We start from the raw sequence: 24,327 nt of genomic DNA on the forward strand, positions 1-24,327 counted from the left end.
TGTCTTCATTTTATGGATGAGAAAACTGAAGCTTTCAACATCACTCATCTCGTGGGTATTTGAACAAGATTCTGGTCCAAGTTATATCACAAAACCTGTTCTTTTCCTTTCCATCCAGTCTTTAACTTCAGACATTTCTTAGGGTGACACAGGGTTGGAGGTTGACAAGAGGGGTGACGGAAAGGAAAGAAAAACATCAGGATTCATGGTCTCAGAAACAGTAGATGAAATAATTATCACAGGTTCTGCTGTAGAAGATAAGGAAATCCAAAAAAAGCAGAAGGTGAACTACATGACTATTGAAGAACAGACTTCTGATGAAGAGCAGATTAAGAAGAGTAAGGGTGATAGAGAATTTGAAAGCTAAGATATTATAGGCAGAGATGGAAATTTCAGAATTTCTAAGAGTTTATCAGGACTTCAGCTAAAACAAAAGTTCCTGGTATGGTCACATGAATTAGTTTCAAAAGTGACTTGAATTTTGTCATAAGAATATGTGTATATGTATAATATATGTATATATACACATTATATATAGGTATACATGTATACCTATACATGTATACTAGGTATACATGTAATACACATACACTTAAAATTTTGTTAGGTTGCATAATTTAGAAGCTAAGTGTCTACTATCTGACCACAGTCACAATCTCAGTAATTCATAGGAGACACAGAGTAAAGGTTTTTAAAAGGCATTTCACAACTGTAGCTGTTCTAGTGACCAGCCTCTCACATTTTTCCTAGGTACGTATTTATAGAATTTCTTTTTATTTTCAGTTATAAGGATACATGTATGGTTGCTTTATCAAAGCTGCTAGAATTTGATAATAGAATGTATCAGACTGTCACTTGTAGAAAGAAACAGAATTTGAAGAGAGAGAAGAACTAGTTTTATATGCCAGAATAATAAAGATGTTATTTTCTCTACAATCCTTTATTTTGAGTTTCATTTTTCACAGAAGGGAAAAATAAAATATTTCAAAATACATAAAATGTAAGAAATGGGCATCAGTCAACTTCATATTTTTAATGGAAATACCATAAAAAACATACTTTTAATCTATTTTTTGGAATTAAGTTTTTTTAAATTTACTCGCTCCTTAACATTACTGCCTACTATACAAGGAATATTCCTGAAGCATGGATTCTCTTATGTTTAAAATTCTTAAGGTTATGTTTTTTACGTCTTGTTTTAAGTTTGCTATCCCCTTCACTGGCCGTCATTCAACTGTCAGATTACATTTGGGTGGCAACATGCAACCAGTCACAACGGCAGCCATTCATTGAAGGCTGCTGTTGGCGGGAGAATTTGGTTCTGAGCATCTTACTAAGTGGCGGTTCCCTAAGTCACGTAATAGGAAAAGGAAAGCAATTCTGTTATGAAGAGTTTAAGTAAGTGCTGATACTCCAGTTCAAATTCATATTTGTTCTTTAAACTTATGATGTCCAAAATTGAACTCATAACCTTCTCCTACAGACTTCTGTTTCCTCTTGTATTTCCTATTTCTCATTGAAAGGCAGAGGGTCCCTTCTGTCACTGAGGTTGGAAACCTCAGTTCTTCTCTTTCCCTTCAACTCTAGCAGCCACATTTGGATGGTAACTTTACAATGTGTCTGCTTCCGTTCTCTCTTTTATTTATAGTTCTCATTTACACATTTATTCCTTCTGGACTGTTGCAGTATCTTTCTAATAGTTTTTGTACCCTACATTCCATTCCATAATATATACTGACATCAGAATAATCTTCCTAAAGTTATAAATTTGAATAACTGTCTCCTTGGCCCAGAGAGAAAAAAAAAACAGGATAAATATACTTGTCTGTTATCAAGGTTCCCCATATTCGTCTATGATCTACCCTCCAAAATACATCCTATGACTCCTCCCTCCAAAATGCCATCATATTTTAGCTGAGTTGACCTACTGGGTAATCTTAGAGAATAAGCTGTACCTTCAGTTTAATCAGAATGCTATTCTCATCGTACCCAAATAAAATGCACTCCTAAGTCACTGTTTAAATGCTGTTTTCCATGTGAAGCTTTTAGTAAACTCACACCTGTTCCAAACATCCATCCATGCACTAATTCATCCAAGTGTTGTAACGATGGCAAGGGTACCCAGAATAAATAGCAATTGATGCCTATCCTCAAGAAATGGAAATGTCTACTGGCGCAAGAGAAATATTAAAACTGAGAATAATATTGATAGAACATAAGTGGTTTTCCATTCTTCCCTGTAATAAAGGTATTAACAAAATACTGTGGGGACACAGAGGAGCATCTCTTCAGAGACACAAGGAACATTTTATAGGCCAGTGTGATCTGAGCTATTTCTATAAGTAGAACGAAGAAAAAACATTCCGTGTGAAGGAAACTACATCCAAAGGCCATAAATACTCAGTCTAGTCAACAAATATTTATGCAGGCTCTACTATATGTCTGATGTTATTAATTGCTGTGGATATTACAGTGCAAGGAACAGAGAAGACCAGGCAGAACTAACAGACATGTTTTAGTAAAACAAAAAGAGAACAGTTGCTCTTTAGTCACACGAAGGTATGAAGGTAGAAAAGTCTACTAAGACTTTTGGGTTTCTTGATCAGAAGGCATGATAAGCCCATTGATCAAATTAGAGAATGCCAGAGAAGGAATATGTTTGGGTCATCTTTCAACCTATTATGTTTTAATTACGTGCAAGATGTTCATGTGTTGCATAGAAATAAGGGTCCATAAGACTCATTAACATGAAAATACTATTTGAAGGCATAGGAACTTTTTTAAGGGAAGGTGTTCACAGCAACTAGAGGAAATGTCTGAGAAGCTAAGAGAAAAGATTGCCCGAAGATACAGGGAGTGCTCAGGAGCTTTAGATAGTGAAGAGGGGTCATACAAACGATCGGATGCAGCTCTAAAGAGGCACAGCCGAGAAAGGCAGATGGCAGAGGCAGACTGCAGTGGCTTGAGGTGTGAATGGGAAATGAGAAAACCCAGGTAGTAAGTCAAGATTTCCATCTCCAGAAGCTTGAGAACTAAAAGAAAATACAGGTACATTCACAGAAAAGAGGCATTTTGGATGGGGGAGAAAACGGGTAAAAGTGGCAAGTTCAAGAAAACACAGTAGTGGACAAGTGAAGAGTGAAGCTGTGGGAGAGAAGGGAAAATTTATGGGTCCGACTCTGGCAAGGAAGGAAGGAAGCGAATGAAGAGTCTTGGTGGAAAGAGAGGTCTAGGAGAGGAGGAGGACAAATAAAGATGGATGGCAGTTCGACTGAGCTTAGAGCCGGAAATTAAGAACATTGGTGGAATTCAATGGCTCCAGTTTTATGTGTGTGTGTGAGTAATTCCTCCTGGTAATGACATTTTATATTTCTTTTAAAGCAGGCATCACATTCTACTCTGAATCATAGCGATTTGCATTTTAACTTCCCTAGCAGCTTATAAGCTGCTAAGGTCAGGTACCAAGTCCAGTTTTCTTGTGTGTCCCCCGTGCACTTAGGGCAGTGCTTGATAAATCTCGATTTAGGGGAAACTGATGCAGCATAGTCTTGTAGCTATCTTATTAAATAATAATAGTTAACCATGTATCCATTATACAGTCCTTTTCTGACAAGTAACAGTGAAGAAGAAACCATGGAAATAACACTAGGCTATGCGGCAGGAGAAGGGGGAGAGGTTGTTAGGACTCCAGATTCAGAAAACAATTGTGAAAATGGGATATCAAGTAAGTACAGCCATATAACACAACCAGTGAAAGTTATGCTGATATGTTTGATTGCCTTTCCATATGACAGACTGCATATTGTTCAAAGGAGTTATTACCTTTCCCTGAGAAAGGGTTATATGCCCCTCCCCACTGAATTTGGGCTGGTCGTAAGACTTGCTTCAGCTCTTCCACGTGGGGAAAGTAAACATCCACACTCAGGTGAACTCGGGAATGGCCGTATAACTTGCTTTGACCAATAGAGTGTAGAAGTGATACGTTTTGACAAGGTTATTTTTCTTCCTCTGCCATGAGACTGGCAATGTCATGGGTTAATGGTTATTCCTCACCCTGCACCTAGTGCTGAAGATGGCATGGAGCAGAACTTCTGCCCCTGCCATGGACATTATGTGACTGAGAAATAAAACTGTCCCAGTAAGTTGCTGAATTTTGGGACTCTTTGTCCCAAACAATCCGGCCTGCTATGTTCTCCCACTCAGGACCTCTCCTTGAGAAGTCGTCGGAGATAGCTTGAATCATGATCGTAAGGGACCTACTGTCTGTACACTTTCAATCTTGCTGCAGAGAAGATATACACAAATGAATAATTTAAAAATAATATAAAGTAATGATCTCTAAGTAGAATGTAATATAGTGGATTTGCGAGAGCTGCGTGTGGAGATTGGAAGCAGGTGGGATAAATAAGTAAAGGCTTCACAGCAAAAAAGCACATCTGAGTTGAGTTAAAAGGCAATGGGCAGGAGCTAAAGAGAAGAATACGGGCATTGCTCAGATGTACAGAAATTCATCTCCAGAGCCTCTGAATTTTCTAGTTTTGCACAGCCAATCATCTCTACTAAAATAATCTTTCAAACTGGTTCTCTACTTAAACAAAACAAAAATACTAAAGATCAGATTAAGGAGTGATGCTATAGTTGGACCAGAAATTCACATCCAATGTGACTCCATAATAACAGAAGCCAAAACGTAAATTAGTGTATGTGTGTACATGTATATGGGGGTGTATAGTCTAAGTATTCTAATTTACTTGATACCTATTTTTTAAAATATTATTATTGATGTCCCAAACACTTGAACAATAGTAAGGTTTCAGCAAACCAAGAAAGCACACAATAGAGATAAAGGATTTTAATTTACCGATCAATACTCAATGGTAGGCAGCTTCTGATTAGTGCAAAGCAAAACACAATTTTAAATTGTTGACAATTCTATTATACTAAAGGGTGTCTTTCAGCTTGAAAAACTCAGTCCCTAGCAGCCTAACTTAAGCATATAACACTGCAGAGATGGTCTTTTAGGATAAATTAATTGGCATCTACCTTGGAATACCCTGTAAATGACAGTAGAGATTTTGTTTAACAATATAATAAAGTGGCCATAGACTTATGCTTCTGTGAAAGTATTAGAGCTTTCAAATAATTGTCGTAAATTCTCTCAGAACTTGCTTATAAAGAGGATGTTGGGGAAAAACTATAGAGCACCGAGGCTTTTCGACTTGTTTATGTGGTTAAAACAGCAGTATGACATCCTAGAGTGAGCCTCTTCTTAGTGGCTTTTCTGTCTGTAGCATTTTAACAGTTCAATACACATCGTTGAATGTCTAAAATATTTGTTTCGCTTGTCTGAAAGAATATTCCAATGTACTTTAACTCTATTAAAATATCATCATATTAATTTTTAACAATTTGTAATCCATTTGATAGGGAGAGCCATTAAGGGGAAATGGCTGATGCCCTCAAGATTACACAACCTCTCATCTCACAATAAATATGCTTCGTGCCTTGTCCTGAGAAATGACACAAATGTGATTTTTGGCTAAGGCAAAAGGGTACAATTGCATACCAAGCTCTGTTCCAAAAGTTGACTTGGAAGGAAAACTTTTGCTTGCTTTAGAGTACAGCACCTGAGACCAATCTACATTTTGACGGTGCTCATTAGCAAGCCAATTGTAGACTAAATACTCCCTCTCAGAGGGACTTTAAACAAGTCAGAGTTTATTAGCCAGGAGTCCTTGGTGGCCAAACAAGTCTCCTGCAGATTATGCCAACCAAGCCTTCTTCATTTAAGTCTGGTCTTAATAATTTCTCTCAAAATTTTTCTTAATTAGAGCAAATTGACACTACATTCTGCTTAATACATTTAATTAACTCTTTAATGATAGGGCATTGGGATATATTCTGTTGCTCTGATCACTTATTTCTCTAGAAAATTCTCTTGAATTTAACTTAGGCCTTATGATCCTCTGATATTTTCTCTATTAAAAGTGTAAATAGAACCCTGGAGCGACTAATTTGAAAGTTATTAGTTCATCTGCAATTGATGGAGAAATACAGGACAGGCAACACCACCAGAATTAAATGCTCTATGAAAGGCCAAAGCTTTAGATTTTTTTCAGTTGTTAAAAACATCCTATCTGGTGCTCGTTAAGTTGTATTAACTATTTAGCATCACTGAAATGCTTGCTTGTTGTTTTATTAAACAAAATGGTAACTCCCCCAATGTCCAATATGATTTCAGGAGAGTAGCTTATTTGCCTCACATAGAAAGGACATAAAGCCTGGATTTGGGAAGACCTGAGTTTAAACCATAACCTGTCACTCACTGACTGTGTGAACTTGGAAGATTAACTTCTCTTGGGTTATTTTTTATATATAAAATAGGGATAGAAATCGTTTCCACAGAATTATTGTACCATAAAATTAGATAAATATGAAACATTTAGAGCTATGTCTGACGTACAGTAAACTCTCAATAAATGTAAACTTGTATTACAATTGTCATTATTATTTATAAAATAAGAATAATAAAAAAACATGAGTAGTACCTAGCAAGTCTTCTAGCAAGCATTTAATAATTGATCCTTCATTTTCCCTATACCTTTGTGAAGCTGTGAAAAGAATGTCATTCCACATAAGGAAAAAGAGCAGCCAATTGTTATTGATGGGCTCCTGATTATAAGATCATAGAATATAAAGTAGTAGGCAAAAATTATTGTAGTAATATGAAGTAACATTGTGTCTGACAAGGGGAAACTGAAAATGCCCAACTGATCAGAGTCAACTGATCAGCCTTAAAAGGCAGACACGTTAAAAGTACATCCTTCTTCCTGTTACATCTTTCCCAGGTCCACTCATTAGAGTCTGCCAGGGGCATCCAACCTTTTGGCATTTCAGGGCCACACTGGAAGAAGAAGAGTTGTCTTAGGCCACACATTAAATACATTGTGACACATAATAAAACAAAATCTCATAACATTTTAGGTAAACTTTTGATTTTGTGTTGGGCCGCATTCACAGGCATCCTGGGCACCCCTGGACTGTATACATTCCATGGTGAAATACAGCCACGAGAGCTCAGAAGACCACAGCCACCATTGTGCTGTAGGTGGGTAGGCAGTTACTAACAAAGGAAGGGAGCAAAGAGACTCAGACATTAAGTTTGATTAGCTAGGAAGGGGCAGCTTCCTAGACAACCCAGTGGATAGCCACATTCTCCACCAAAGGGACTTAATCCCCTGAGCAGGCAGGAAAGGCCACTTTAGAATCTCCCTGAGGAACAACCATCTGTCCCCAGGGGCGAAGGAAAAACAGCACGGGAAATTTATCTGCTAGCCGCATGTGCAATAGAAGCCAAGATGGTGGGCAGGGGGAGGTAAGCACACAGGCAGTACCAGCCAGACAGTGAAGCAGAACTTTGGAGCATGAGCAGGAGGAGCCAAAATGGCAACCATAGAGGGGAGGAGCCTAACCTGGGAAAATCTGGGAAAGGGATCCAATAGGATAAGGGCACAAAACCCTGGAAGACTCACGGAGGGAACTGGTTAGGAGGAGGGCCCAGCACAGCCCTGGGAAGACCCAGGAAACAGGTTGGACAGTTTGAAAGACAGCCTGCTTGTTTCCAAAAACCAAAAAAATTATACAGAGGATTAACAAGGACCTCAGAGCAGTTGCCACAAGCACCTTCCCACCCTGTACATCCCCAAGGACATATTATTTCTTTTCACCCCCAATAAATCTTGCCACTATACTTAAACTTCTCCTAGGTATGTGCACTTTGAAATTTTTTTCTTGTGACACCCAAAGGGCTCATTTTCTCTGGTGATAACCAGAGCTTCTACTCTGGAACCACAGCTAGTAAAGATTCCCTACTACGGGAGTGGTTTTAACAGCAGCAGTAACTGACTAGACTTGTGCTTTCAGAGTTGGTCCTATAGGTTCTGTTTTTGATAATATGATAGACCACAGGGCCAGATACCCTCTTCCAGTTCAAAACATATAACGATATCATATAGACTGTTCTTTTTTTATATTGCAATTTCTTTTTTTTTTAAGATTTTATTTATTCAATTTTAGAGAGGGGAAGGGAAGGAGAAAGAGAGGGAGAGAAACATCAATGTTGGGTTGCCTCTTGTACTCCCCCTACTGGGGACCTGGCCCACAACCCAGGCATGTGCCCTAACTAGGAATTGAACTGGTGACCTTTTGGTTTGCAGGCCAGCACTCAATCCACTGAGCCACCCCAGGCAGGGCCCATATAGACTATTCTTAAAAATCTTTTACAATGCACTGCTTGGCTTGCAGGAGAGAGTGGGCTATAGTTAAAAAACAATAATAAGTAAAAGTTCTGAAATATAGATAGATCACTACTAGAACTAAAGTTAGAGTTTGTTATAGAGATCTATCTGCTCATTCCTGGTGACTTAGTAGAACTTGTTCTTTAGTAGAGAAAGTAATTGGAGGAAAAACATAAACAAACAAACAAAGAAAACCAAGCTTGGCTCAAGCAAGCTGAGCTGTAGTCAGGTCACAGACTCATTTAAAGCTAAGACACCCAAATGGTGATGCCAAGACCATCGCATATGACTGCAAACGCTGTGCACTGCCCAGCCCCAGGGAAGTCTCTTTGCATGGGCATGACGGGAGGTGGCCCTCTGAGGCTGTCTGTGGCTGTCTGGGAAACACCAACACTGAGTGAGTCAGAGAAAAGCCTGTAGTTCACAAGGGTATCAAGGACTGCGCATGTCCCAGTCATGGCTCTCAGTACAGAAGAAAATATGTTTTTAAATCCCCTGAAAATTGCTAATCATAAACTCATATTTCTGAGAATTTGGGCCCCAAATTCACATTACCCGTCTGGCCTGAAAATTCCTGAACTCAATTCTTTGAAGTTTTCCTGGAAAGTAGCATGTTCAGATAGTTGCCAGAAGCACAACTAGATCCTCCCTACCAGAATCTTTTAAACCCAATCTGCAAAGAATTCCTGTGAAACAGAATCACCATAAAGAAAAATCACAGAGTAAGTCAGCTAACAAGCCACATGAGGGAGAGTTAGTAAAAATAACAGACAGTGAATCAGACCCGCAAAGATTGCAGATAATGATATAAGAGAGGATATAAACTAAGCATATTGAGTATATTTAAGATAATAAAAGAGTATGAAAATGATAAAGAAACAAGAGATAGTACAAATAGCTAGGCATATTCTAAAAAGACCAAAAAAATTTTTCATAAATAAAAAAGACAAATAACTGAAATTCAAAACTCAGTAGGTGGGATAAAGAACAGATTAGACACAGCCAAAAGGAAACTAAACAAAGTAGTAGAAAATTAAAAAAAAATTTAAGCAGAATGCAGCACAGAGAGAAAAACAGATGGAAATATTTTAAAAACCTGGTAAGATAAGGAAAATAGAGTGAAAAGACATGACATGTATCTCATTGGCATATCAGTAAGAGAGAGCGGAGAGGCTGGGAAGATACAGTATTACAAAAGAAAACCATAATTTTCTCGACTTGATGAAAAGTATCAACTGTAAGAATAATAAATGGAAGAATTTACACCAGGCACATTGTAGTGAAAAGACAGAGTGACCAAAACACAAAGGCAATTGTAAGGAGGCCAGGAAAAAGACAGACACTTTTCAAGGGAAGACTATTAGACTGGAAGTGCTATCTCCATAACATCAGAACCAGAAGAGAGAACGGGCTTCAAAGTGCTGAAAGAAAGTGGCTGATCTATACTTCTACAGGAACAGAGCTTTCAAGACTAAACAAATGGGAGCATTAGTGATAAGCACTGAGCATTCTTCGGTTAAACGAGCACCAACTCATTTCCAGGAAGAAAATGATCACAAAAGAGGGTGTGAGATGGAGGAAGAAAACTTGAGCTAAGGAGAAACTAATCATGTTGATAATATTAAATGCTAAAAATTTTAACATTTAGTGTTAACAAATTAAGATAGAATTAAAGTACCACCTTATAAAAGATTAGGTGAGAAAGGACACTGGGGCTTGTGTTCAATTGTTTCAAGGTCCTTGCATTGTTCTGGATGAGAGTTAACAACAGATTGCCTTTGTCGTAAACAATTGAGAATTCTGAACAGAAATAAAGTCTTCAACTTTTGAGTTGAAGCAGGGCCTTTTAGTATATCCAAAAGAACAGGAAAAGACCTTAAAAATGCATTTGAAAACAATGCATTTTAAAAAAGAACTGTCCTGTTCCCTGATATACACTAAAAGCCTTTTATGGAAAAGGTTGACAAATGATGGGAGTCCTAGTTATTTACATACTTTCTTCCACTTTATATGTTTTGGGAACACATTTCTGCAATGCCACCTGCAGACAAGTTTTTCTCCTAACTTTTGACTCTGTTCAAAAGGACAGGAGATACGTTTACTGCATATGTGTATCCAGGGGAGAAGTGTATATCTTTTTTAAATAACATGGACTGCAAGAGACTGACGTCAATGGAAATGATTGTTTTATCTATCCTATATTTCCAGATGTAAATTCCCTCACTAATATAATTCAATCAGATAAAAGACATGTTATCCTGCTTCAGACATAATAGAAGCAGATTACAAATTAGTGGCTTTGCTAGGTTTTATATGATAATAACTGCAATTACGGTTATCTCTAATCATATAAATAACATTGATTTTCACATAGCTAAAGGGGAACTGAGATTCAGGGAAAGTTTAAATATCTGAGAATTCTAAGGGAGGTGGTATGTCTTTACACAAGTACATCTCTCATTCCTGGGTGATCCAGCTCTGCCTATTAGCACTTGATCCTTGACTGACTGGGTATTTTATCAACGAAATGCAGGACTTAATTTGTAAAGAGAGTATCTGATCTCTGGACCTCTCTCCAGAAGAAAGGAATAGATTTACTGAAACCTTCATCAAGGAATGCCCATAGCTCTTGCAGATACATTCTGGGAACTGAAATATTCTACGAGTTCAGCCCTAAATTGTAGGTTTGAAAATGTGACTTTAAAAAAATCCTTAATTATTCTTCGAGCATGGTAGTTAGGTTTAGGAAATTTATTATACTGATCTCTATTCATAGTGTTACCACAGGATTTAGAAAAAGAAATCAAGAGTTGATTTTCCCCCCTCAGCAGTTCATGTGTAATTAGTAGTAAATTTAAGTAATGTCAAATTAATCAACTGGATTTACATTTATTATTTATTTATTCATTTATTTATTTATTTTTAGACAGAGGAGAAGGGAAGAAGAAAGGGAAAGAAATATCAGTGTCAGAGAGAAACATCAATTGGTTGTCTCTTGTATGTGCCCTGACCAGGGACCGAACCAACAACCCAGGCATGTGCCCTGATGGGGAATTGAACCTAAGACATCTGGATTTGCAGGATGATACCCAGCCAACTGAGCCACACCACTCAGAGCAATCAGCTTGATTTTTACCCTTTTGGTAGAGATACTTCCCTCTTTTTTGCCTGCAGTTTTCTAGGGTTTAGTGTAATTTTATGTAACAAAGCTGATGCGGACCCCGGCTCATGGGGTCCACCACATTGTGGATGAGGCACCAGGAATTCACACAGACTATTGAGTCCTGTTGAGGAAAAGGGACAGCCTAGCTTTTCTCTCAAGAAGAGAAAAAGCCTCAGCCCTTGCCGTGACCGGCCTTTATTTCTTTTCTGGGCACATTACATGATGGTCCTCATTTACTATGCATGGGTTTGCCTTAGGTGGTTACCTTTTACAGAAAACAAAGGAGGCGATGCCACTAATCACATCACAGAAGAAGGATATTTGCAAATGCAAAGGGAAAAGTGGTCGAACCGGTTACACTCCATTTTGGGGAGGTTTAGCACAGACTTTAGGAAGTTACAGTAGGCACTTGCTGCCTCAATTCAGGGCGAGGGAGCCCCAACAAAAGCATGTCTCAGAGCAGTCTAGGTACAATGCAGGCCTGATTCCCCATGGGACAACCTATCTGTGGGCGTGGGTCCTATTTGGGCCCTCACCACCCAGAACGGTCTCCTATACAAAGCAGCAATGGTGGTGAATCAAGTCAATATTTACATTAAGTCTGATTTGTAACAGTATAATATAAAGGAATTCTATAGGACACTTGAAATAAAGAACCAGGGTGTCTTAGCATTTGTGACAACATGAATGAACCTATAGGACATTATGCTAAGTGTAACAAACCAGACAAAAAAGACAAATATTATGTGACACCATTTGTATGAGGAATAATGAAATATGCAAAGTCATGGAAGAAGAGAGCAGAGCGACGATCCCAGGGGCTGGAGTCGGGGAGAGTAGGGAGGTATTGGTGAAAGTTTCAGTTGAGCAAGATGAGTATGTCCCAGAGATCTCCTATACAGAGACTGTAGTTAATATTTTTGCATCACATACTTAAAATTGTTCTAAGATGGTGATTCTTATATTAAGTGTTCTAATAGTAATGATAATAGGGAGGAGGAAGAGAAGGTGGAGGAGGAAAAAGAAAAGAAGGAACACTGATAGTAGCTGTACGAAGGATGAGTGGAAACTTTTGCAGGAAATGGATATGTTTATAGCATAGATTCTGGTGATGGTTTCCACTCCTGTATACTTATCTCCAAACTCATCACATTGTATACATTAAATCAGGGGCGTGAAACTCATTTTCCCATGAGGGTCCACATCAGTCTCATGGTTGCCTCAAAGGGCCGAATGTAACTTTAGGACTGGGTAAATGTAACCACTCCTTAACTAGGGGCAAGGAGCTCAGTGCTGCCGCTGGGTGGAAACAAGGCACCAGGCTGGATAAAACAAGGTGGAGGGCTGCATTCAACCCATGGGCCTTGTTTTTGCTACCTGTTCATTAAATATTATAGCTTCTTGAATGTCAAGAAACAAAAAAACAGGGAAGATACAAGTATAAAAGGGCAGTGACTCACATATTAGGTGTATTGAAGAATTTGTAAGGAAAAAAAAGTGGAAGATCCTCCTCATACCTCCATTTAGATTTAGATCTAGAATCATATGAGAGCTATTACCATGAGCAGGATAGTACAGTAACTACTTGTATCTTTAAAGGTTTTCTGTAAAAGGTAGGAGAAAATAATTGAAAGAAAATTCAATGACAAAACAAAACACATGTTAAAGTTAAATAATTATCTTGAAGGCAGCATAAAAACCTAAGGGAGAAAACAGTTCACATAGCCAACAGTAAAAGGACAAAATACAAATAAGAGGAAGAAACAAAGCGCATGGTTTGACCAGGACCTGAAAAGTATACTGCAGAGTGTCAATCTCACAAACATAAAAACTGGAGAGGACACTAAAATGTTGCAAGCGATATCCAGAGAAGAGGAGAGAAGAAAAAAGCGCGGCACAAGATCCAGTGACAAGCACGCACACGCACAGAGGGCGTCAGGGAAAAAGCGTTACTTCTCCTGTGTGACAAATGTTACAACTCTGAGGTCTGAACCTCAGGACAGGATCTAAAGACTAGAAAGCAGAAATGAAGATAAAGTCTCTAAGAAGAATTCTATGAAAGCATCTGTCAATTCTCAAGTTCATTACTTAATCAAGGGAACTAAAATGTGATTTGTTTCAAATATCAAATGATAAAATACTTGGTCTCTCCAAAGTCTCCAATCATGAAAATGAAAACTTTGAAAATGATATCATCTTTGGGGATCCAATTAGAATATCTAGGATACTTGATTAACAAAAATACTCACCAATATACCATTTAAAATTTTTGTAGTTCTTTTGTCCTGATGTAAGTAAAACATTTAATTGTAGAAAATTAGAAAAACAAACCAAAAAATTATCTTATATGTCCCTGCCAATATTTCAGTGTTCTATATATGTATATAAATAATATACTATGCATGTGTGCAGAAACATAATGTGAAGGTACATAATTGATAGGTAACTATAAACAGACATAATTTGGTAGAAATGGTAGAAGTAACCCAACAACGCTATGGAATACATGCATGTATGTGTATAAGTATATATGCAGGCTGACACCAACCTTATTCTATTTTGTATTTTTGTATTTGCTTTGTGACATTCATTTTTCTTTCCTGAGCTCTGAAATGAAATATTAGATGAACCCCACAGCACATCTGATTCATTGTCAGATCACAATAAAGTTTCTTCTTATCTATCCATCACATGTCCCCATTCCCACACAGTATGAAAATCCCCATCTGATCCAATGGTGCTCTCCTCTTGTCCAGCTCTGACTGACACCGTGCTGGATGCTTACAGAGGAGGAGAAGGACCTGGTTCAATTCTATTTCTTTTCTTACTCCAATTCTGGTTTGAGCAGATGTTTGGGGTGATTCCAGACTGAATTCGGAGGTAGATCTCTTTCTTTCATGGGTCCCCTTTGGAGATTTCTTAGAGATTCCCTGCTGAGGTCAGAGGCCTATCCCAGTTCCATTGACCTGACACTGCCTTTACTCCTGCGGGCTGTCAACGACTTCCTCGTTTCCCTCTGGGCTCCCATGAGCTCATTACCGAACTGGGATTACATGGCTTCCATAAGATTCTCTTAGCATCTTTCTTAAGGTGAATCTGAGCCTTGCAGGGAGACATTACCTACACCAAGGGAAATATAGTGCCACAGCCTCTCTGTTTATGGGATTGGAGCATGCTTTCAATGTGGCCATCTGCATATAGCTTCTCAGCCTCAGATTCCTCCAAGTGAGAGCCAGACAGTTCTTGGCTATCTCACACGGCAAAGGACATATCCCCTCAGGGAGGTCCTCTTGACACCTGCCTGCAAAGCTTTAGTAGAGAGGAAAATTATAGAACCGAAAGGTACAATATCTGGAAGATAAATTCATGGGATGCACGTAACAGCAGAATGGAGATAACAGAGGAAAGAGGTAGGAGACATGAAGAGAAAACAATTGGAACTACCCAATCTGAAGCACAAAGACAGAGAAAAGATACCAAAAAATAGTATCAGAGCTGCAGAGACCTATGGGACAACACCAAAGGGTCTGTTAGATGAGCAATCAGAGTCTAAGAGAGAGGAAAGGAGAAAGGGGAAGAAAAAAGTATTCGAGTAAATAATGTTTGCAATTTTCTCTATTGGAAGTTATAAGTTATAAAATCAAGAAACCTAGGAAGCACCAAGCAGGACACATAAAAAGGAAACCTCAGGCACAGTCTAGTCAAAAGATGGACACCCAAATTCAGTGAGAGATATCCTGAAAGTTGCCAGGAAAAAAAAATGACAAATTACACATAGGGAAATAATTCCCACAACATTTTCAGAGGAAAACAAGGAGACCGCCATGTATTCGGGATAGGCAAAGTTTTCTTAGACAATAATCATAACTGAAAACATGGGCAAATTAGACTTGCTAGGAAATAAGCAAGCCAAAGACTGACAAAGGATGGATTTTCAGATTATTATAATAAGACAAAGAAGACAATAAGATACAGATTATTGTACAAAGAAACATTCAAATTCTCACTAGACATATGAAAACATGAAGAGTGCTATCATCATTAGTCATAAAATAAATGCAAACTGAAGTCACAATGAGATGTTATACATACCCATTAGAGTTGCTCACACTAGACAGACTGACATTAAATATTGACATCAACTGAAACTTGCATATATTGCTTGTGGGAATATCAGATGATATATACAATTTCAAAAAAAGCCTGGCTTATAAAACTGAACATATACCTACACGATTGCCCAGAATTCCACTTCTGTGCCACTTACTTCAATTAAATAAAACTGCATGCTCATACAAGGGGTTCTGTGAGAATGTCCACAACCACTGGACTTTATTCATAATGGCCAGAAGTTAGAAACAGCCCAGATGTTCATCAACAACAGAATGATAAACAGACCATAATATATATTCACACAACAAACTGGGAAACAAAAAGAAATAAACTAATGATACATGCAACAACATGAATTAATCTCAAAAACATTATTCTGGGTAAAAAAATCTTACACAAAAGGTTACACACTGCATGATGCCATTTCTATAAAATTCTGTGTTAGGTAAAATGAACCTGTAGATTTTCCACATACCTAACCATGTTTACTGCAAATGATGACAGTTTTACTTCTTCCTTTCCAATTCTTTTACAAGTTGTTTATTTTTCTTGTCAGGAAACAATAGGAGAACCCAGAAATTCTAGGCATTTGCCTGATTGTCCTCAGATTTTACCTCCAGGAAGCCAGCCCCCATGTAGGTAGCAGAAACAATATAAAGTACTAGGGGGGCTGGAGGCAGGTGAGGAAGAGCCAACAGGATGTCTAAGGTCTGTCTGATACTACTGTCAATCTCTCTCTAATTGCTGTATGTACAGTTGTGAGTACACAAAAGAGAGTTTATTCTTGTATTATTTCTTAATTATTGTATTATTTTCCATATGAACAAATATAAACCTACTTTTTCCCACCCTGTATATCACCATTGCCAGTTCCTTGCTCAGGGCCCAGAGCCCCTCCCTGAGAAGAATTCTCCACAGCTTTTAGCTCTGCCCTCCAGGGTCTGGATTCTTCATTGGGAGTCATCCTTTTTGTATACAGAGTAGAGTAGGTTTGCAGCTGAGTGTTCTCAGCCTGCTCCCAGTCCCGAAACCTTGGGGTTCAAATTCCTCTTTTATTTCATACTGTGTCAATCCCCTCCAGTTCAAGCTATTAAGTTTCCTTTGAGTTGCTAATACATCAATTTATAAGCTAATTTTTAGACAAAAGCTTTGCTCACAATGAAACCCTCTCTACCCAGGGCTTATTGTGACAATATGTTTAGAACAATACCTTTAGAAGTACTATAGTCCAGCAGAGAGGGTTTTAAGCACACTCTTGACATCCTTAGAGGATTTTTTGTTTGTTCGTTTAAGTGAGAAGGTATTTGAGGCTCCGGCTTAAATCTTCCTGAGGTTTTAACAAAGACAGTAGCACCTGGATTCCCCTGAGGCGTTGGCTCACTGGCCATGCCCAGGATTTGATCTTTGCATGGAAGCTGTCTTTTTAGAGTTCTTTTGCTGAACAGAAAGACTATTCTGGCTTTTATATTTCCTTCAAATTCTACAAAAAAAGGAACAGTTCATTCTTTAGTTTGTTCATCTATATCTGTCTCGTCATTGGTTTTATTACAGGAGGCAAGAGGCCAGGCGGCATGTTCGACACTCTGCCCAGAAGGCGCCTCAGCTGGATCATTGAGTTGATTAGGTACTTCTCCTATTTTTCATGTCATCACAAGCAACAGTGTCGCCACACTTTGCACAGACCCAGGGTCCCCTGTCTTTTAGCTCCAATAACCGTTTCCTCATTTTCTCTTGAGGCTTTAACCAATAGCCTCTTCAGGCAGCTGGCCATCTCCACATCCAAAGCCACATGTTTAGTTTTATTCTGACAGCATCCCACTTTCACGTGACAAATTCTGTTTCAGTTTTCTATTGCTGCATGAAAAATGAACATAAAACTTAATGGACTAAAATAATAACCATTTTATTACACATCATGCTTTCATGAATCAGGCATTTAGGCAGGCCTTGGCTAGATGATTCCTCTGTTTCAAGTGGTGTCAATGGAAGGCATTCAATGGTTTCAGCTGGAGAAGGGGGTGGGGTTTCGAGAGCAGCTTCACTCGCACCTCTGATGCCTTGCTGAGAACGACTAGGAGAGTGGGCTCAGTGGCTGACAGCAGCGTGTACCTGGGGCCTCTTTGGGACTATAGTCTCAGGGTCCGTAGGCATTGCTCTAAATGGGTAGAAACAGCCTATCTGTAACATGACCTTCACTCCTTTCTTTCCTTTTGCTTCAGAAGGGCTTTATCTAGTACCCTGGTTCACCTTCTTCTCTTGTAGGACCACTCCCTTAATCATTAAGCTCTAAAGACTTGAGGTTGTGGTGAGCATCAAATCATCTTAGGAACAAAGCCTTGGGTCTGTTGACCACAGAAACAGTTTTAGTCAAACTAGAAATATTAATATTCAGACCTCAGTTGTGTTTCAACTGCAGAACGACTTCAGTGACCAGATGAAGCCAAACGATTGCTGACATCAGGACCAGATGCACCGATCAGCTACATCTTACCCCAGCACCGACCAGTCAGTAGAGACCACAACTCAACTCCCTTGGTCACCAAGATTAATTACTTTTCCCCTATATAGCTCATCCCCTGGGAGCCATGGGGAGCCAAGCCTTTGAGTGTTATTAGCTCACCTGTCTTTGGGTGGGGGTCTCTTCTTGAAATAAGCCCTTTCTTTGCTGCAAGTTCTTGTTCATGTCTTATTGGGCTTTGATGCACCCCTTTGGTCTGGTAACAACATACCTTGGTGCTTAGGGCTCCAAAGGCAGGTTTTCCAGTGAATGATGTGGGAGATGAATGACCTTTTATGATCTAGCCTCAGAAACCACATAGCATTATTCCTTCACTATTCTCTTATTAAGAAATTACCAGCTTGTACAGATTCGAGAGGAGGGGACATCTTCCAATAGGAGGATTACCAAAGAATCTGTGGCCACGATATAAAACCATTACAAGACCCAAAAGAAAAATAAACAAGAGACTTATGCCAAATTCTCTTCATGAAAGAAGATTCCAATGAAGATGACCAATTAACATTTTAAAAACTGCTCAGCCTCACTAGTCAACAGAGAAATGAAAATTAAAACCATAATGAAACACTACTACTATACACCCACTATAATGGCTAAAATTTTAAAGACCAACAAGACCAAGTGTTTGAGAGCAGGTGGTAATTCTCATATACTTCTTGTGGGAGTACATTTGGCACAACCATGTTGCACAATTGCTTGGTGTCGATTATCATAGTGAAACATTTAGACACCATGACAAAATCTTTCACACCTAATCATAACCCCCAGAGATGTATACACACAAATACTGACAATGTATACACAGACATAGCAGCCATTATTTGTAAAAGCCTGAGTTGGAAACAATTCAAATGTTAATCAATGATACAATAGATACTTTGTGTTATAGTCATAAAATGAAATCCTGTCATAATAAGGTACTGAATTCCCTGTGGCTAAATGTAAAAAAGAAAAAAGAATAAAGGATAAACCTCTCAGATGTGAAGTTGAGCATGAGAAGCTGAGTACAGATACTACATTCTATGTGCTTCTATTTGTTTGCAGTTCACTAACAGGGCATTACAGGAGGGCCTGGTTGCAGATGAGTCTGAAGTCACTATTGAGTTATCTTGGGAGAGATTGAAAGCAAATTCCTTTGCCGTGAGAGGAGCCATCTACTGGAGAGGACATTGGAGTCCAACAGGGAAGCTCAAGGACAAAAAATGTGATGGAGAACAATGCTGTTTGGGAAAGCTACAGACCCCAGGGAAGTTTGAAAATTCTACTTCTTCCTGAGCCCTAAGAGGCTTAGGGATCAGAATAATGATCACTACTGGGGATGAAGGAGCAACATGTGATTGCAAAAGGGCTTATGGGTTGCTTTTGAGGTGCTGTTACTGTTTTATTCTTGGACCTGAGTAGTGGTTTCAGGGGTATGTTCACCTTATAATAATTCATAGTACATCACACTTATGGTTTTTGCAATTCTGATGCAATTTATATTAATTTTTAAATATAGCAGGTTATAGATTGGAATGTAAGAAAAGACAGCAAGACTGTTTAGGAGAAATTTTGTCCTGGCCAGAGATTCAAATAATGTGAATTAAGGCAAATACAAGGGGAAAAGGAGGCAAAGGCAGAGATGAGAGTCTGATGGAAACTGCTCTACTTGTTTGTCACTGAGATAGAATGGGAATTATCATATCCAAGAAATCAGAAATATTTATAAGGTCTACATCTGCAATCAAAACAGGGACCAATAGCAGATAACAGCCCGTGACTGATGAAAATGGCAAGTCAACTTCAACAAAGTCTGCTGGAAAACTGTGGAAATCCAGCTGTGAAAGAATGGGGTTTCTAGGACTCCAGTCCCAGAAGAATACACTAAATATCTAGTAGCTGGAAGCGGAACTTGGATACTGAGTTCAGGTGTCAAACCTCTTTCACTTGACTTGAGTTTTAAGGGAAGGGCTTAGTTGAATGTGCATAAATTAACATCCCAGTTACTAGAAGAAAAGGAGGCAATTTATATCAGATGAGGAACAAGATCATCCAGGGCTGGTTGTTCAGGATTGCGTCTCTTTCTTCTTTGACAGGGATGATGTCAGAGGACAATCAGGTGTGAAACTGCAAGGTAATTTTCAGTAGTTCCAGCTTTGTATGTAATTCAGCTGCAAGATCAGAGTCATGCATATAGAAATGGCTTGCATTAAATGTCCATGTCACCAACCACACATGAACTGTAATTTACATGACACTTTAATATGATCATGTCAAAACAAAAGATTTAGGTTTTACCTTGACCTCTGTTATTTATTAAAAATAAAGGAAATATTAAACTTGAAAAATATTGACCTTGCTTCTGGCTAACATTAAAGAAAGGCATAGAATCATGTTGGTTAAAGCAGATCTCTGAAAGAACCTGTCCAAAATTCTTATTAGAGCAGAAAAAATAATTTCTTCAAGTAATTTAGATCTATAAAAAGCAAGAAATTCTATTCTGTAACTAAATCTTTTGATTTGTTTAAAGCTTTAAAAGTAGAGTCATGGTGAAGCTTCCATAATACTAGGGAAGCCAGTTTTTATTTCAAGTCCCTCAAAGCTATGCCATTCTGATTTTTAAAAGTTAAACAATTGAGAAGACTTTGAGTTTATTAAGTGTTATCACCTCTACACAGGAAAAGTCAGGTTCTGAAAGGTCATTCAAATGCATAGCATCTACACTTATCTCCTTTTTTTTTCAACACATACTGATACTCTCCTGAATATAGAGGAGTATTTTCAATAAATGGTACTTGATGATAAATGTGCTTTTACTGAAAATATATGTGTTAAGGAAAAACTCCTGTGGTGGAAATGGAAGGTAAGCGACTTATTAAGGGAAGTGACTAAAAACCCACTTGTTCTTCACAAGTTGTCTGCATATGATTGAGCTTGAGATGAAAAACTGCATTCTGAATACTGTCACTTTGTGACTTCACTGGGTTCTGTCTTATTGTTCATTGTCCCTTATTTATGCTCAGGAAGCCAGACAGCCAATTTTATTAATTATGCTCAGTAAAATTATGTACTATATTGAGAGTTAGTTATGTCAGTTATGGCTCATTTGATATTTAGAAGTTAACTTACACGGCATTCTGAAGTAGAAACTAGATCAAATTAATAGCAAGAGCTTTTAATTATTTTTTTAAAATTTAATACCCCATTGTATCTTAAAAGTTTATTGGGTTGGTTTAAATGTGTGTTGGTTCCATAACCTACTAGGAATGACTGTATAAATTACTGACATAGAACACTTACTATTAACACAGTATCTATATAATCAATATACAAAAATCAACTGCATTTCTATACTCTTACAAAACTATCAGAAAAAGAAATTTAAAAAAATCTTATAATAGCATCAAAAACAATAAAATATTTAGGAACAAATATAACCAAGGAGGAAAAATATCTGTATATTAAAGATTAGATGACATTGATGAAAGAAATAGAATAAATGGAAAGACACCACATAACCATAAATTAGAAGTAATAATGTTGTTAAAATGCCTATGCTACTGGAAGTCATCAATAGATACAGTGCAATCCTAATCAAAATCCCAGTGGTATTTGTCACAGAAATAGGAAAAAGAAATTAAAATTCATATGGAACCACAAAATTCTGAAGAACCAAAGCAATCCCAAAAAAGAAGAACAAACCTGGAGACATCACATTTCCGAATTTCAAAGTTTATCATAAAGCTATAATTTTCAAAACTGTGGTACTGGCATAAAAACTGACACATAGAAAATGGAACAGAAATAAACCCACACATATATGATCAATTCATATCTGACAAAAGATCTAAGACTATTCAATGGGGGAAAGGAGAGTCTCTTCAATAAATAGTGTTGGGAAAACTGGATATTCACATGAAAAAGAATGAAATGAACTACCACTCACAAAAAGTAACTCAAAATGGATTAAACACTTAAAGACCCAAAACTGTAAAGCTAATAAAAGAAAACATAAGGGGAAAGCTCCTTGACATGAGCACTGGCAATAACTGTTTTTGGATATAACACCTACATACAAGGAACGAAAACAGAAGTCATCAAGTGGAACTAGGTCAAACTAAAGAGCTTCTGCCCAAAAAAGAAGGAAAAAACAAGAGTAACCTACAGAATGAAATGGGAGAACACCTGCAAATCGTCTATCTGATAAAGAGTGAACATAACTCAACAGCAAAAAAGTAACCCCAAGAAGACATCCAGATGGCCAACAGATACAGGAGATGTTCAACATCTCTGATTATTATGGAAATAAAAGCCAAAACCACAGTGGGCTATCACCTCAGCCCAGTTAGAATGGATGTTACCAAAACAATAACAGACAATGAGTGCTGGGGAGGCTGTGGAGAGAAGGGAAAGCTTGTGCACGCTAGGTGGGAATATAAATTAAAAACACAACTACCATATGATCCAACAATCTCACTTCTGGGTATATATCCACAGGAAGTGAAATCACTGTCTCAAAGAGATAACTACATTCCCAAGCTCATTGCAGTATTATTTGCAATAGCCAAGATATGGAAACAACTTACATAAGTATCCAGTGATAGATTAAAAAAAAAAAAGACACCATACATATTGGTTTCCAAGGTCTGGGGAAGTGGGGAAATGGGGGATCATAGTCAGAGAGTACACACTTCCAGCTAGAAGATGCATCATTTATGAGTATCTAATGTAAAGCATAGTGACTACAATTAACAGAACTGTATTATATGTTAACATTTAAGATCTACTCTCTTAACAATTTTCATCACCAACAAAAATTGTTGGGAACTGCCCTGCCTGGTTTCGGAAGCTGTAAGCTCCCCATGGCTAAGGCTGAATGAGTGAACTTGGGACCAGAAGCTACTAAGGAGACAAAGCTTATCTCCTTGGCAGGGGCACTGCCTCTGCCCCTTTTACTTTACCCTGCCTGGCTCCCAGTGCATGATCAGTTAGCCAATGATGGGTAAGATTCCTCAAGAGAGGGGTCACCTAAGACAGGCATGATCATGGGGGGCCTTAAGGAAGGACTTGAGGGGCTATAGCAAAAGGGGGTGATGGACCCTTGGCCCTTGGCTTTGACATAGCCTGAGTTCTCATTCTGTCTGCAAGAAGTCTCCTAATCTCTTGGCTGCCTTACTTCCCCTGCCTGACTTAAGCCTGAAACAATGACAGAAGGTAGGTGTAGCCCTGTGCTGGAAAGGGCGGGTTCCCTGGGTGATCAGGTCTAAGAAAGAATACATAAAATCCTGTGAAACCTGGTTTGCTAAGAATGCTCTCAATTAAACGATAAGGGTCTGAGCAGGAAATGAGTTTGTTTCTCAAAGTTTTGTAGCCCTTTAACTAACAGACCCTGACTCAGAATAAGCCCTCATAGTTCTTTGTATGCTATTTATTGTTTGATCCTTACTGCCTGACAATGATTAATGAGCTTTACCTGTATTCCTGTGCAAAATGAACCCAATAAAAGCCCATTGAAGAAAAGGCTCTTGGCCCTTCTCCTTTGAGAGAACGGCCACCTTTCCTCCCCAAGCAGATCATGTCTTGGTAGACTTATATTCATCTGCAGGGGACACAGGGCTCTGCAGGAGAAGCTCCCCCACAAAAAATATGCTAATTATGTGAGGGGATGGAGGTGTGAATTAACTTTATTTTGGTAATCATTTCATAATATATACATATATCAAATCATCATATTGTACACATTCACCTTACATGTTATATCAATAATATTTCAACAAAGCTGGAAATAAAGTACATTTGACAAAGTTTTTACTTATAAAAACATGTACAAACATGTCATGATTGGTAGTGTTTGACCAAGCATTTTATACTTTGGCTTTTAAATTTAATTTTCTATTAGTCCCTAATGGCCCAGTGCAATCAAGCTTAAAATAATATGCTTTACCAAAGTCACTCATGCTTATGAAAAAAATCAAATAATATGGGATAATCTATGATAAAAAGTATGTCTCCTGACACCTCTCTTCCAGATCCCTGATGAAGTTTCTGGTTTTAGTTTTACACTTAGTTTGGCAGTTCTAATTAACAGCATACAATCCCATTTATTGAGGCAGTATCTCTCAATTCCTCCATATTGCAAAGGAAGGATTATTTTTCTTACCATACCCTTTCTCATTCTCCTAATGCTTGGAGAGTATGTTAACATTTTTAAATAAGAGAGTTGTACCAAAATAGTGACACAAGCAGAGACTAGCATG

General features: G+C 38.2%; 1 protein-coding gene and 1 long non-coding RNA gene across 5 annotated transcripts in view; both read right to left on the reverse strand.

The window, feature by feature from the left end:
- The window catches only part of SPAG16 (sperm associated antigen 16), a 738,021-nt gene that overhangs the window by 45,229 nt on the left and 668,465 nt on the right, over nt 1–24,327 (reverse strand). The gene's annotated exons all lie outside the window — the stretch shown is intronic.
- On the reverse strand, nt 3,414–22,882 carry LOC118500000. The gene is made up of 3 exons (XR_004902520.1): nt 22,524–22,882; nt 7,261–7,268; nt 3,414–3,425 (listed from the first exon to the last, which is right to left on the reverse strand). It is a non-coding gene; the product is annotated as an uncharacterized LOC118500000 (long non-coding RNA).

This window comes from Phyllostomus discolor, chromosome 4 (genome assembly GCF_004126475.2).
Source record: "Phyllostomus discolor isolate MPI-MPIP mPhyDis1 chromosome 4, mPhyDis1.pri.v3, whole genome shotgun sequence".
NCBI classification, from domain to species: Eukaryota; Metazoa; Chordata; class Mammalia; order Chiroptera; family Phyllostomidae; genus Phyllostomus; species Phyllostomus discolor.